The 13659-nt window shown below is 45.6% G+C and overlaps 1 protein-coding gene and 1 long non-coding RNA gene across 2 annotated transcripts in view; one reads left to right on the forward strand and one right to left on the reverse strand.

Annotated features, from left to right (window-relative positions):
• The window catches only part of GRAMD1B (GRAM domain containing 1B), a 248434-nt gene that overhangs the window by 20480 nt on the left and 214295 nt on the right, over positions 1-13659 (forward strand). The window lies entirely within an intron of this gene.
• On the reverse strand, positions 2450-11204 carry LOC111556582. The gene is made up of 3 exons (XR_002736133.2): positions 11081-11204; positions 10749-10872; positions 2450-3988 (listed from the first exon to the last, which is right to left on the reverse strand). It is a non-coding gene; the product is annotated as an uncharacterized LOC111556582 (long non-coding RNA).

Below are 13659 nucleotides of genomic sequence, written 5' to 3' on the forward strand. Positions count from 1 at the left end.
GTCTAATGCTTGATCTTAAGGAGGACTTGTATCAGAATCTTAAGTCAGTCTGGAATATATACGGGAAGGAAAAGAGAAACTCTTTATTCATGTAATTACTGTTCATTAATTACTGTCTCTTGAGTGCCTCTGTGGGGCTACAGGAGAGACCAAGCTGTCATGGTCTGGCCTTTGGAACTGATGCGTAGAGCAAGGAAAACAGTCCCTGTGTGTGGTACGAGCACTGAATGTTAGGCAGCAAGGTAACTGCGTATGTAGACACTTCTGAGGCTAATTCGTGTGAACCGAGTTCAGTCAGTTCGGTGAACATCTGCATGTGTCCCAGAGGAAGCAAGCAATGCAGGTTTAACCTCAGGGTGTAACAGACTCAACGTGCTGCCTGAGTTCCGTCTTCTTTCCTATTATTCTCTTCTTTTGTTTTTTTCCTACTACTCTTTCATATAACCCAGTTGCAGTGGAGTTTGTGGAAAGAACATAAAGCCTTGTGCTGTGTCAGCCTGTAGAAGAATAAGGGAAGATGGCGGCAAGGAAGGAGGGCAGGAGGAAGGAGGGCTGGGGAGGAAGGAGGGCAGGAGGAAGGAGGGTTAGAGGGGGGATGGACTAAGGTAAAAACAATGGGTTGTCGTTAAAAGCTTATGGTTGAATGTTAAGGACCTCTTCCAAATACTCACCACAGCAGAAAGGATATCAAAAAAGACTAGGTGGGAGAAAAGAGAAGAAACTCAGATTCAAAGTAGGGACTATGAATGGACAATTTGGAAGGGACCCAATAAGCCATGAGCTCCAACCTCATCTGATTAGTTAACACAAGGCAGCCTCTTTGACTGTGGGAGAGCTGTGGGAGGGTCCCTTCCTTTTGTTGAGCTGACTTTTTGTTTGTTTGTTTGTTTGGTAATAACTTCTATTGTCTGGCTTTAATTCTGCCTTTCTGGGTTACATTAAGTTGATTAAGTTTTTCTTTCTTTCTTTCTTTCTTTCTTTCTTTCTTTCTTTCTTTCTGTCTTTTTTTTTTTTCGGTCCTTCAAATATTTAAAATGGTTATCATGTTTCCCTTATGGCTTTACTACTGTATACTAAATTCCCGACTTTTTCATAATCTTTTGTAATCTTTTGATTCTCTATTCCAGTCAACTGTTCTCTTCCTTAAGTACTTCAGTTGGTTAGTGTCCCCTGGAAACTGGAACCCCCAGAACTGAGCACAGTACTCCTGGGAAGTACGTTGAAAAGTAGACCAGCCCTCTTTTCAGACATTTGAATTTGGATGTAGCCCAAAATCCATGATAGATTTTTTTTTTTTTTATAGCTGCTGTACTCTGTTGACGTATTTTGAGCTTATAGCAAACTAAAGTTGTGTACTGGCAATCAGATGCTACAATTTTCCCTAATAGACAATCATTTCCCTACATCTCTTTATCCTGTTCACAATAATATAAAGATACTGCTGGATGCATTGCTACAATCAAGATATTCACTGTGTTTAGCAATTCTCTTATCTTTTATTCTAACCTAATGACTGTATCCAAAAAGGCTGTGAATGTCCTTTGACATTCCTTGGTTTTAGAGGAACTTTGCCGGCTGCTGTTGGTAACCACTTTGCTTCCTGAATGTTCATGAAATCATCTTGTGAAATAATACAGTTTTGTGATTCTGCTAGAGATCCATTTCCCACTCACTGGTCTATCATTTGTAGAATCTGCTTTCTGCCCATTTTTTAAAAGTTGGGATATTTGCCCACTTTCAGTTTGACATGATCTTTTTTATTTTTCATAATTACACACACACTCACGCACACACAAGTGAAGCCAGTGGGAGGAAGTGTGTGTGAAGGAGCAGCTGAACTGCATTAGGGGAGGTAATAGTAAAGTGTGCAATTGACAACTCAGGTCCCAGAGAGGAGGAAACTGAGGAATGTGGGAGGGCCTCCATCAGATCCCTCTGGGGATCGGGGAAGGCTCTTTAAATGAGGATGTTTTTGTTACCAGTGAAACGCTTGCCCCGGGCACAAAATCTAAGGAGGCGGCCCAAAACTCCATAATCAAGGTAAATAATACATTAATGCTGTCTGCTTTTTGAAATAATTGCAATGTGAAAAAATCCGCCGTGATCAAAGTATCAAAATTGTAAACGCAGGGTCGATATGTTACAGGCTTTCAGGGCCCCTTTCTTAATAACAACTTCACTGAGTTATAATGCATAGATCATACAATTAACCCATTTAAAGTATGGAATCTGGCGGTTTTGAATATATTCACCTCACTCCATTTTAGAACATTTTAGGGGCGCCTGGGTGGCGCAGTCGGTTAAGCGTCCAACTTCAGCCAGGTCACGATCTCGCGGTCTGGGAGTTCGAGCCCCGCGTCAGGCTCTGGGCTGATGGCTCAGAGCCTGGAGCCTGTTTCCGATTCTGTGTCTCCCTCTCTCTCTGCCCCTCCCCCGTTCACGCTCTGTCTCTCTCTGTCCCAAAAATAAATAAACGTTGAAAAAAAAAATTAAAAAAAAAAAAAGAACATTTTATTATGCCAAAAAGAAGCCCTGTATCCAAGTAGACATTTCCTACTCCCCATCCCCCCAACCTTCCCAGCCATAGACAACCGCTAGTTTACTTTCTGGCCCCGTGGATTTGCTTATTCTGAGCATTTCCTATAAGTGGAATCACACAGTATGTAATCTTTTGTAACTGGCTTCTTTCTTTCACTTTGCCTGGTGCTTTCAAGGTTCACAGGCGGCTGAATAATATTCCGTCGTGTGTTTATACCACATTTCGTTAATGTACTCATCAGTTGATGGACTTTTAGTTTTGTTTCGACGTTGTGGCTAATAGGAATCATGTGGCTATGAATGCAGGTTTCTGTGTGGATCCATGTTTTCATTTCCCTTGGGTGTGTACCTGGAAATGGAATTGCTGGATCATATGGTTACTGCGTCAAACCCTGTGAGGAAATGCCAGACTTTTCTAGAATGGCTACGCCATTTTGTATTCCCACCAGCGATGTAGAAGTGTTCCAGTTCTCCACATCCTTCCTAATACTTACCATCATTTTGACTATAACCATCCTAGTGGGTGTGAAGTAGTTATCTCACTGTGATGTTGATTTGTATTTCTCTGATTGGTAATGACGTCAAGCATCTTTAAATGTACTTATCCATTGGTACATCTTTTTTGGAGAAATGCCTATTCAGATCCTTCTCCCATTTCTTTTGCTATTTTATCATTTGTGGTGTCTGTCCCCCTTGGATGGGGATCCCCAAATGTGGGGCATCCGGACTGGGTGGAAGCCGGTGGAGTGGGCAGTGAAGGGATTCACCTGAGGCGGAACAAAGGAGATAGAAATTTCTTGAATATGCTGCAAGGGAGCGCAGGCAGGACAGCAAAGCAGAGACTGGCTGCAATGAGGCAGTGGGTCCGGGCTGTATTTAAAGGGAGAAGGTGAGGAGGTATGGGGACATTTGGAATTTCCCCTTCTTTGGGAAATTTCCCCCTTTTTAGTTGGTTACTTAGAGCCTACGGGTGTTTTGAGGTGGGCTGTGTGATGGCCCCGTTTGTATTCAGCCGGGGGTTGGGATCACTATGGGCCCTCTTGCCTTGATCAAGTTTCCATTGCTCAAGTCTGTTCCCTAAAAACGGCCTCTATATTATTGAGCTGTAGAAGCTCTTTATATATATTCTAGCTACAAGTCCCTCATCAGACATACAATTTATAAAAATTTCCTCCAGTTCTTTGGAACTTCCCTCTTCCCAAGGGCAGCACAAAAGTCTTCAGTTGGTTGATGTCCACTTTATATGTCTTTTATAGCTTGTGCTTTTGGTGTCATATCTAAGAAACCATTGCTTAATCCAAGGGCACAAAGATTTATGCCTGTGTTTTCTTCTGAGAGCTTTGTAGCTTTAGCTCTTACATTTAGTTCTTTGATCCTCATGGTCTATTTTTACAACGCAAATTGCATGACATTTAAGACTCAGAAATTCCCTCCTCATTCAAACTTCATCCTGAAATCAAGATTCAGAGAAAAAGAGTTTAGCAGAGTCATTCCTTACAGGGGACCCAAAGCATTGCAGTTTGATAAGACAGAGATGTATGAGACCTCTCCACAAAGACTTTATTATTGTCCGAATTGATTTTTGAGGTGACACGGAAGTATGGGCGGTAGATTGATTGACTCTTGGCAGGTGGCCTGAGGTGAGAGAGCCTTTGGCCTAAATCCTTCCACGATGACTCAAGGTCTCCCCTTCTCCTTATAGTTCCTTCCTCATGCAAATGCCCTGCCCACAGTGCTTCATACCTACCTGTCCACCGCACCTGCCTCCTGGTTCTGTGGCTGAAGGCAGCTGGGGTTTCACAGGGCCTTTTTTTTGTGTATCAAGGTAATGATCGGTTCTGTTTCTTCCCACATGAGCCCCACTCCCTCCTCCTCTGCCTGCCTGCCTGCCTTGGAGCTAATTCATACATACCTCAGGATGCTGCTTTAACATTTTTTTCCCTTCCTATAGATAGAACTTATGAGGTTTCCATGGAAACTCCTGGCCAGAGGTAGGGGACTTTGGAACAGGGGTGAGATGATGAGGCTTTGCTCATTTCTGTGGGGCTCTGGGAGTGTCTCCCTCTCCCCACTCCCTCCTGAACCCTTCCCTGGGCAGCTCTTGGATGTGTGGGGTTTTTTTGTTTTTTGTAAGGTGCTTTGGGAGCCCCAGAGTCTGTGTCTTAGGACGGCACAGATGGTGGTGACAATGGCCCTGAGAGTTGTAGCTCGGTGAGGAGGCTGCTGCTGGGTGGTTGTCTGGCAGCTTCCGAGAAACTCATCTGGTGTGTTTCGTATGTGTCATGAGGCAAGTCCTGGTGGGAGGAGTTGGGTTCCAGACCGCCACCATCGTGCTCATGTTCGTGGACAGACACGGAAGGGCTTCTGGAGGTGACCACAGCCATCGCTGTGCCTCTGGATGGTGCTGCATTTAACACGGAAGCCAACTGACCCAGGTGTCTTTCTTTACGGTGGGCAAAGCTTTTCTGAAAATCCTAAAGGAGATTTTAGGCTTTGGGACGCCTGGATCGATAGTACCTTGAACTGTGACTAAGAATCTAGTCCCAGGGGCGCCTGGGTGGCTCAGTAGGTTAAGCAGTTAAGTGTCTGACCCTTTGATTTCGGCTCAGGTCAAGATCTTGTAGTCGTGAGATCGAGCCCCAGTATTGTGTTTTTGTTTTGTTTTGTTTTGTTTTGTTTTGTTTTGTTTTGTTTTGTTTTGTTTTGTTTGGAGATGCTGAATGGGAGCCATTTAGGTAGATTCTTAGTATCCACTGACCTCCCAGACATCTAGGGCAAGTCTGGGGGTGGATGTGTGAACTGTGGCCCGTCCTTGGGCTTCTTCCTTGACAACAGATAATCCTTACCTAGAGAGCGTCTACAGTACTCCTCTCTAAAATCTCGGACTGCCTTGGGATTCACGTCTGAGCTTTGGTTAGATCTGAGGTTCAACGGAGGCAAACCTGACCCCTGATTCTTAAGTACTTTAGGTCTTGGCTCTAGATGGGGATTTACACCCCTAAGAGTTTGGCTATTCCTTTTTTTTTTTCCCCTAATGTTTTTAATTTATTTTTGAGAGAGGGATCGGTAGAAAGAGAGGGAGACACAGAATCTGAAGCAGGCTCCAGGCTCCCAGGTGTCAGCACGGAGCCCCAGGAGATCATGACCTGAGCTGAAGTCAGACTCTTCACCAACTGAGCCACCCAGGTGCCCCTGGGCCATTCCTTAGAGTGGTCTGGGCAAAGTCCAGGGCAGGAAGATGTGAGATTCTCACATGTGAGGTCTTTATCTGAATACCAGGTCTCAGGCATTCACAAAACAACCAACACTCTGGAACTGGAAGGGATATCAGAGTCCAGAGGGGCTAACATGTAGCTGCCATGTATCAAACATATAGTAAAGGTTCCCAGGGGGCCGCGGAGTTACTGCAAAGACTCCGAGAACCCATGTGTACAGAGCACTCCCTTTGGTCTATAAACATCGCCGGCCGTCTCTTGGGACTACACTTTTCTTTAAAGATGAAAAGCAGGGGCGCCTGGGTGGCTCGGTCGGTTAAGCGTCCGACTTCAGCTCAGGTCATGACCTCACAGTTCGTGAGTTCGAGCCCCGTGTCGGGCTCTGTGTTGACAGCTCAGAGCCTGGAGCCTGTTTCAGATTCTGTGTCTCCCTCTCTCTCTGCCCCTCCCCTGTTCATGCTCTGTCTCTCTCTGTCTCAAAAATAAATAAACGTTAAAAAAAAAAAAATAAAAATAAAAAAAAAAATAAATAAATAAAGATGAAAAGCAATCCCCATGGTTGAGAAGATTGCCAACTATGGATTTATTTTAACCCTGTTACCTTACAAACTAAATAAACAGGGGCCCAGGTAGAAAAGGTGAGGTGGTGCCTGACTTGAAGGCTCAAGCTGGGATGGAGACCTTGGGCAGGGTAGATATTAGTGTCAGGAGTCAGCATGCTACCTGCACCGTGGACAGTGCTGTCCCCAGGGCCGAGGAGACCTCTGCCCCCACACCTAACAGTGCTCGCTCACGGCCCGAGAAAGAAACTAGGCATTAAAACTGAAACTTAGGTGGTTTCACCTTCCCAGAAGAAATGAAATGACATCAATTTAAAAAAAAAAAAAAAACCCAAACCCGAAAAACTTAGGGTGTTTTTGTGGGGGTGAGGGGGACGGGGATGGGGGAGAGGAGACAAGGAAGCAGCAATTCTGAGGGCATCTTCATTACCCTTTTGAAAGGCAAATTAATAGTTTAAATTAAGTTTTTATCGCAGAGTGTGAATCAGAACAGAAAGCTAGGCTGGCTTCTCTTTCAAGACCAGAACTGGAAAGAGCTTTGAACTTGAACCTGATCATAGCTTCAGATGTGGTGCATTTCTCTCCACTGCTGAGCCGGGGTCAGTCAAATCCAGGATTTGTGCCTCTGGGGGATTTTTAGAAGAGTTGAGGACGCTGAGGTTCATGATTAAGCGTCATTGACTCTTATTATTTTGGGTTTGAGGTTTAAACTGATACTGAACTTCAGGGTTCAGCTTAGAACTTTCTCCTGTTGTGAAAAATGCCTCGATTTTTTTTCATTCTGAAGACCTTGCAGTTGGTCGATGTACATACGTGAATGTGATGTGTAAGGTCATGGGGAGATGCATACGTGTGGAAATGACCATATTATGCATTGTGAAAAAGCATCCGGGACCATATGGAACATGTAGCTTGCTGGGGCTTGGCGGGACACAGGCGGGGTGATAGGGGAGAGTGTAATGGAGGTGTGGGTGAGCTGGGGGAAACCCGAAAAGCATGTTGGCAGCAGCTGTAGGAGAGGGCTGCCTGACCGGAGCTGTGGCCTTTGGTACGAGGGGCTAGTCCATCCGTGGTGATGTGGCAAGGAGACATTTGGCCTCAATTCTATGTCCCCATTCTCCTTTTGCCCTCCCATCCTCAGCCGTTGTCTCCCTCAGCAGGTCCCAACCAGAAGCGAGAGGGCAAGTGAGACAGTAAGGGTCAGCCTTAGGAGGAGAGAGAGACCTAGAGAGGAGATGTGGTAGGTAGATGGAAAACATCCAGCACTGAGCCAGAGTTGAATGGGTAACTGGAGGAAAGCGAAGATTGTTTTCTGAGAATACTTGGGCACTCCGGCTCGCCTGGATTTGCACTTAATGTTTTCTACTTCAGAATCTCTCTTTTTCACCCGTTCTGTTTGTTTCCCTCTTCAGCAGGGAAGAACCTCACTTCCAAGTTGTGACATCTTGATGAAGTGGAAAATACACGGGCTCTGGAACTAAATAATAGTAGTTTGAAATCCCAGCCCTGCTACTTACTAAATGTGGGACTTGGACAAGTTACTAAACTTCCAAGTTCTAGTTTCCTTATTTGTGAAAGATAGGTGATATTAACTATTCAGGGCTGGTCTGAGAATGAAAGATTCCTTGCCTCTATCTATCTGTGCAGATGTCTCTCTCTCCCAGTTTAGGTTTGGCTCCTGCTAAGTACCCAATAAATGCTAGCTATTTTAGGTTTATTTATTTGTCATGAGAGGGAGAGCGAGCGAGTGCACACACATGCATGAGAGGAGGAGGAGCAGAGAGAGAAGGAGACAGAGAATCCCAATGAGGCTCCCCACTGTCAACACAGATCCTGACATGGGGCTTGATCTCACAAACCATGAGATCATGACCTATGATCATGACCTGAGCTGAAATCAAGAGTTGGATGCTTAACTGATTGAGCCACCCCAGGTACCCCAGCTGGCTACTTTTCTCATAAATTCTCTACATGCGCTCTGGGTAATGAATTATTTCCTCTCTCCTAACTTTTCCCTCTCTCTCTCTCTTTTTAATGTTTATTTATTTTCGAGAGAGAGCTGGTGGGCAGGGGGAGGCAGAGAGAGAGAGGGAGACACAGAATCCAAAGCAGGCTCCAGGCCCTGAGCTGTCAGCACAGAGCCTGACACGGGGCTTGAACCCATGAACCGTGAGATCATGACCTGAGCTGAAGTCAGACGCTTAACCAACTGAGCCACGCAGGCGCCCCAACTTTTCCATCTCTTGCTGGCTAGTGGTTCTTTCCTCTTCAAAGTATACTTACATCTTCTTGATGTTAAAAAAAGAAATCACTCTCTCAACCTTAATAGCCCCCTGATCTGCCGTATCTTGGCTGTTGTTCTCTTGTTCTGATTTTCTATAAAAATCAGCGTACGCCCATTTCCCCAAGTTTTTCACCGCCGTCTGATTTCTTAATGCCTGCAAACTGGTTTGTTTTCCACCATTGTGCCAAAAATTATCTCCAAAATCTCTGACTCCCAAATGCCAATGGCTCCTTGCTGGACCTCGCCTTACTTCACAGCATTTGACATTCCCGGTCGTGTTTATCTCTTGGTTTCGGTACTGGGGTACTTTCTTGGTTTTCTGTTGGCCTAGCTCAGCACTCCTGCCCAGGATTTCCCCCGATGCCCCCACTCACTTCTCTTTGCTTTCTCATCCTCATAGTATTGGTGTTGCTAGGAACTGGTTGTTATCTGATTGGTTCTTCCTATTGCTTCCATCTTCTGTAAAGTTCATGAAGGTGGGGACCTTGTCTGTCTTGTTTACTGTGTTATTCCCACCATGGGACCCAGTGTCCCGGTGCTTGATGTGTAGGGAGTGTTCAACAAATACTAGTTGAATGGGGACTAGATTATACTATTCCTCCAGTGTTTCTTTCTTAGCTTTCTTCTCAGCTATCTATTCCCCAGAGAAACATTTCTGACATCTGTTTTTGAACTGTAGATCAAGGGTCAGCAAACTTTTTCTTAAAGGGCTTGATAGTAAATATTTCAGGCTTTCAGGCAGTGTGGTCTCTGTTACAAGTCTCCAACTCTGCCATAGACAGAAAGTGAAAGCAGCCACAGACAATAAACTTAACAGATGGTGGCTGTGTCCCAATAAAACCTTATTTATGAGAACATGCTGTTCAGGTCATAATTTGCAGACCCTTTCGTTGACTTGTGTTTCCAGCCAGTGAATGTTGTCACATGATTGGCTTCATGGCACCTCAAATTCAGTGTGTGTGACCTGAAATTACTATCTTTTCTTTCTTCGTTCTCCAAAAGCTTCTTCGCTTGCTGTGATTCTTAGCTCAGTTTATATTATCTCTGTGCTACTTATGCAGAACCAACAAACCTGAGTTCGCTTCATCTTTACCTTCCTTCCCCCAGTCCAGTCAGTGACCAAATTCTGACCATTTCATTTCTGCAGTGATTCTCACCCAGTCACGGCTGTAGTTCAAGTTCTCAGTTACTTTACTTTGATCACTACATTTGCCTCCTTGTCACCGATCCCACTGCTCTTGAGCAGATCTGCCTGGGCCACTCAACCCACCCCGCGCACACCTTTCTCGGTTTTCCGTTGCCTAGAAATTAAAAAAAAAAAAAAGTATTTATTTATTTTGAGAGAGAGAAAGAGTGTAGGAGTGAGTAGGGGAGGGGCAGAGAGAGAGACAGGAAGAGAGAATCCCAAGCAGGGTCTATGCTGTCAGTACAGAGCCCGATGTGGGGCTCAAACTCCTGAACCATGAGATCATGACCTCAGCCAAAATCAAGAGTTGGACGCTTAACCGACTGAGCCACCCAGGTGCCCTAGTTGCCTTGAAATTTTTAGTTGAAATTCTTTAGCCTGGTTCACCCTTTTCTTGGCTTCTACTCATTCCTTCATGCCTTTGTTCTTTCTTTTCCTTTTATCTTGGAAGAGCCTTCTTGTCTCCACTGCTCATGAAAATATTTATGCTCCAGGACCCAGATTCAGTGCTATTAACCTGAAGGCCCTCCCTAGCCTCCCTAGCCTCCCAAGCCTGAGTGAATCACATATCCTGCTGTCCCCCCATTCTGCCTGGTAGTGTGGTCAGATGGTTGATTACACCTCCCTTCCCCTCCTTAGATTGCAAGCTTCTTCAAGGCAAGGGTCATGGCATCTTCATCTGTATAGATTGAGATTTAATTTAAGCCTTGCTCAAGTGAACTTAAGTTCATCTTTAACCATAAAACCCCTTACTTGGGGTCATGGATGGTAGAGATCATAGGTCTTTGGCTGTATCACTGTATGTATGGATGTGTATATATATATATATGTGTGTGTGTGTGTCTGTATATATGTGTATATATATGCATATATGTGTATATATACATATATATACACATACATATTCATACTCACATTCATATTCATATTCATATATTTAATATATATATTCAGGGACCATATACCTCTTCCAGCATCTGCGTTTTCTGGTTCCTTCCTGGTCTTCACCGTTCTGCTTTGTAAAGTGGCAGGAGTAGGTCTGGGAACATGCTGTCTCAGTGTCTTTATCTGACTCTGTCAGAAGGCGTCCTGGAATATCAGAAGATTATGTAGGCTTTGAAATTTGACAGATCTGAGTTGGAATTCTAGTCTTTGACTTAGCTGTTGACCTTGAGCAGGTTATTAAACCTCTCTATATCCAAGTTTTCCCGTATGTTACGTGAGATCCTAATACCAACTTCATAGGGTTGTTAGGAGGCTGAAATTAGTTTTGGTGTATGTCTTTTCCCTTCCCTACCTGGCTTCGTTCTATCACAGCTTCTCCATTATTCCTAAAGAGTTTCAGATTTGTTTGTAGGGGTGACTTCCAACATCAACACCAGAGATCCCTGGTTGGAATCCAGGGGCCTCCTATCCCAAATGGAATCCCTCTCTTTGTGTTCTCAAGGCACTCAGTTTCTTCCAATTCCAGGTTCTTAGAATTGTACTTTTAATGTGACTCACAACGTACTTCTGTTTAAAATTTTTTTTTTAACGTTTATTTATTTTTGAGACAGAGAGAGACAGAGCATGAGCTGGGGAGGGGCAGAGAGAGAGGGAGACACAGAATCTGAAACAGGCTCCAGGCTCTGAGCTGTCAGCACAGAGCCCGACATGGGGCTCGAACTCACGGACCGTGGGATCATGACCTGAGCTGAAGTCGGACGCTTAACCGACTGAGCCACCCAGGCGCCCCCGTACTTCTGTTTTAAAAAATAGAAAGCTGCCCGATTTCTGCTGGCCTTAGTGGATGGGAAGGTAGCAGCAGCCAGCCGGAGCATGCTCACCAGACAAACCCCTTTCACTGGCTAGGAGACGTTTAGCAGGTTTTTTACCCACCTCTGGGCTGAACCGTAATAAGAGGGTGGTAACATCAGCCCGTCTTGGGTTTGCGTGAGGGAGATAGGAAGGACCCCCTAGTCTTTTACGTGTACATTGAATGAGTGCACCACGCACTGTTGAGTTCCTGTTGGACCAAGATTGTAACCATTTGTTTAATGCTTGACGGGCTTTTTGGGAGAGGTGTTTTGTGTTTGGGTTCCTCTCGGGAGGCAGGTGGGGCAAGAATGGTTGAAATGGCCAGAGGCCATCTCTGAGCCTCCCAAGACAAATGACACATCACCTCAGTCGGGGTAGGGAAAGCTGTTGAATTCCAAGAGGCTGGCATTTTAAGAAGCATCATCTGGTTTTATGAGTAATGGCTCTGGATGCGAAGTATCCCCAGGAAAAGATTTTTCAGAAAAGGACTAATTTGGCACAGCCTTCTTGGGGAGTTACGGCTCACAGTGGATTGTCACACGCTCCAGAAAGGCAGTGTTTTCTGACACACAGGCCTACACACACATACAGGAGGCCTAGTGTTTATCAGCACAGACTGACTGCATTTAGAAGGAAGGGAGGAACAGAAACTCCCCCCGAATCACTGAGTTAACATTCTTTGTGTAGCAAATGAAAGAATCCAGGAGGTGTGGGCTCTTGTGCTACGGTGAGCAGGTTTTGAAGGCTTCTGAAAGGACAGACCTCCCGGTCCGTTTTCTGCCTTCCACTTACAATCCCATATCCCACAAAACAAGGGATGTAATAGATTCCTTGACATCTCAGAGTCAGGCACTGGCGTCCCCAGAGGTCTTAGAGTTTTGCTTTCTGGCCCGAATGTACCTAAAGACAAGCATCAGCCTGCTCCTGTCCCCAAAGTACCCTGTATGACCTGGTGCCATAGACAGAGTATTTGTGTCCTCCCAAAATTCGTATGTTGAAACCGAATCTCCAGGATTATGGTGTTTGGAGGTGGGATCTCGGGCAGAAGAGAGCCCTCATGAATGGGATTAGGGCCTTTATTTAAAAAAAAGACCCCAGAGAGCTTCCTTACTCTTTCCAATGTTGTGAGGACACAAGGAGAAGACAGCCATCCATCTGTGAACTGGGAAGTGGGTTCTCACTAGACGCTGAATCTGCAGGTGCCTTCATCTTGGACTTCCCAAGCCTCCGCAACTGTGAAAAATAAACCTCTGTTGTTTCTAAGCCACCCAGTCTCTGGGATTTTTGTTAGAGCGCCTAAGTGAGTTAAGACAGAAAGTATTACCAGGATGGGCCACGTTGAGATCTCTCTTCTAAGGTGGTGGGTCAGTTGTTTGCGTCAGGCTCCTCCTACAAGAGAGAATTCTTTGGATTTGTAGACGTTCCTCATTTGGGTGTGCTACTTTGGCCCATTTACCGAGTGACCTGAAAAGCTGCCGGGTTTGAGTGGGGCCCAGAACAAAAGGAAGGCTCTGCAGTAGTTCCAGGCGGCCGCTCAAGCCACTCTGCTTCTTGGGCTGTGCGGTCCAGCACCTCCAATGGCACTTAAAGCGTCAGTGGGGATGCTGTTTGGAGCCTTTGGCAGGCACCTGTGGGTCATTTGCAGCACAGGCCGGCTGGGAGTTTGGAGCAAGGCCCTCCCATCCTCTGCGGGTAACTGTCCTCCTTTTGCGAACGGCTCTTGGGTCTTAGTAGGAACTAAACACTTTGCCGTGGGCCACCGAGATGCCACGAGGCCTGAGCTGCCCGGCATGAACTGGGTGTCCTCTGACCCACCAAGCCTTTAAAATCGTATGTGCACAGCAGCGCTCCCATCAGCGGATGGAAGTGGGGGCTCCTAAGGCACAGTATCAGGCCCGAGCGGCTCCTAAGGCACAAGTAAGTTACGTGAAGAAGTGACCCGAATGCCCCCGGTCCCCATTCCTGTCTTTTCTCTCCTAGCCTGCGTCTAGAACCTCAGGGAGTTGCCTATAATCATTTGACAGAGGAAGAAAGGCCTGCGGCCTGGTTTACAGATGGTTCTGCCACCTATAAGCTGGA

Source organism: Felis catus, chromosome D1, assembly GCF_018350175.1.
Source record: "Felis catus isolate Fca126 chromosome D1, F.catus_Fca126_mat1.0, whole genome shotgun sequence".
Lineage (NCBI taxonomy): Eukaryota > Metazoa > Chordata > Mammalia > Carnivora > Felidae > Felis > Felis catus.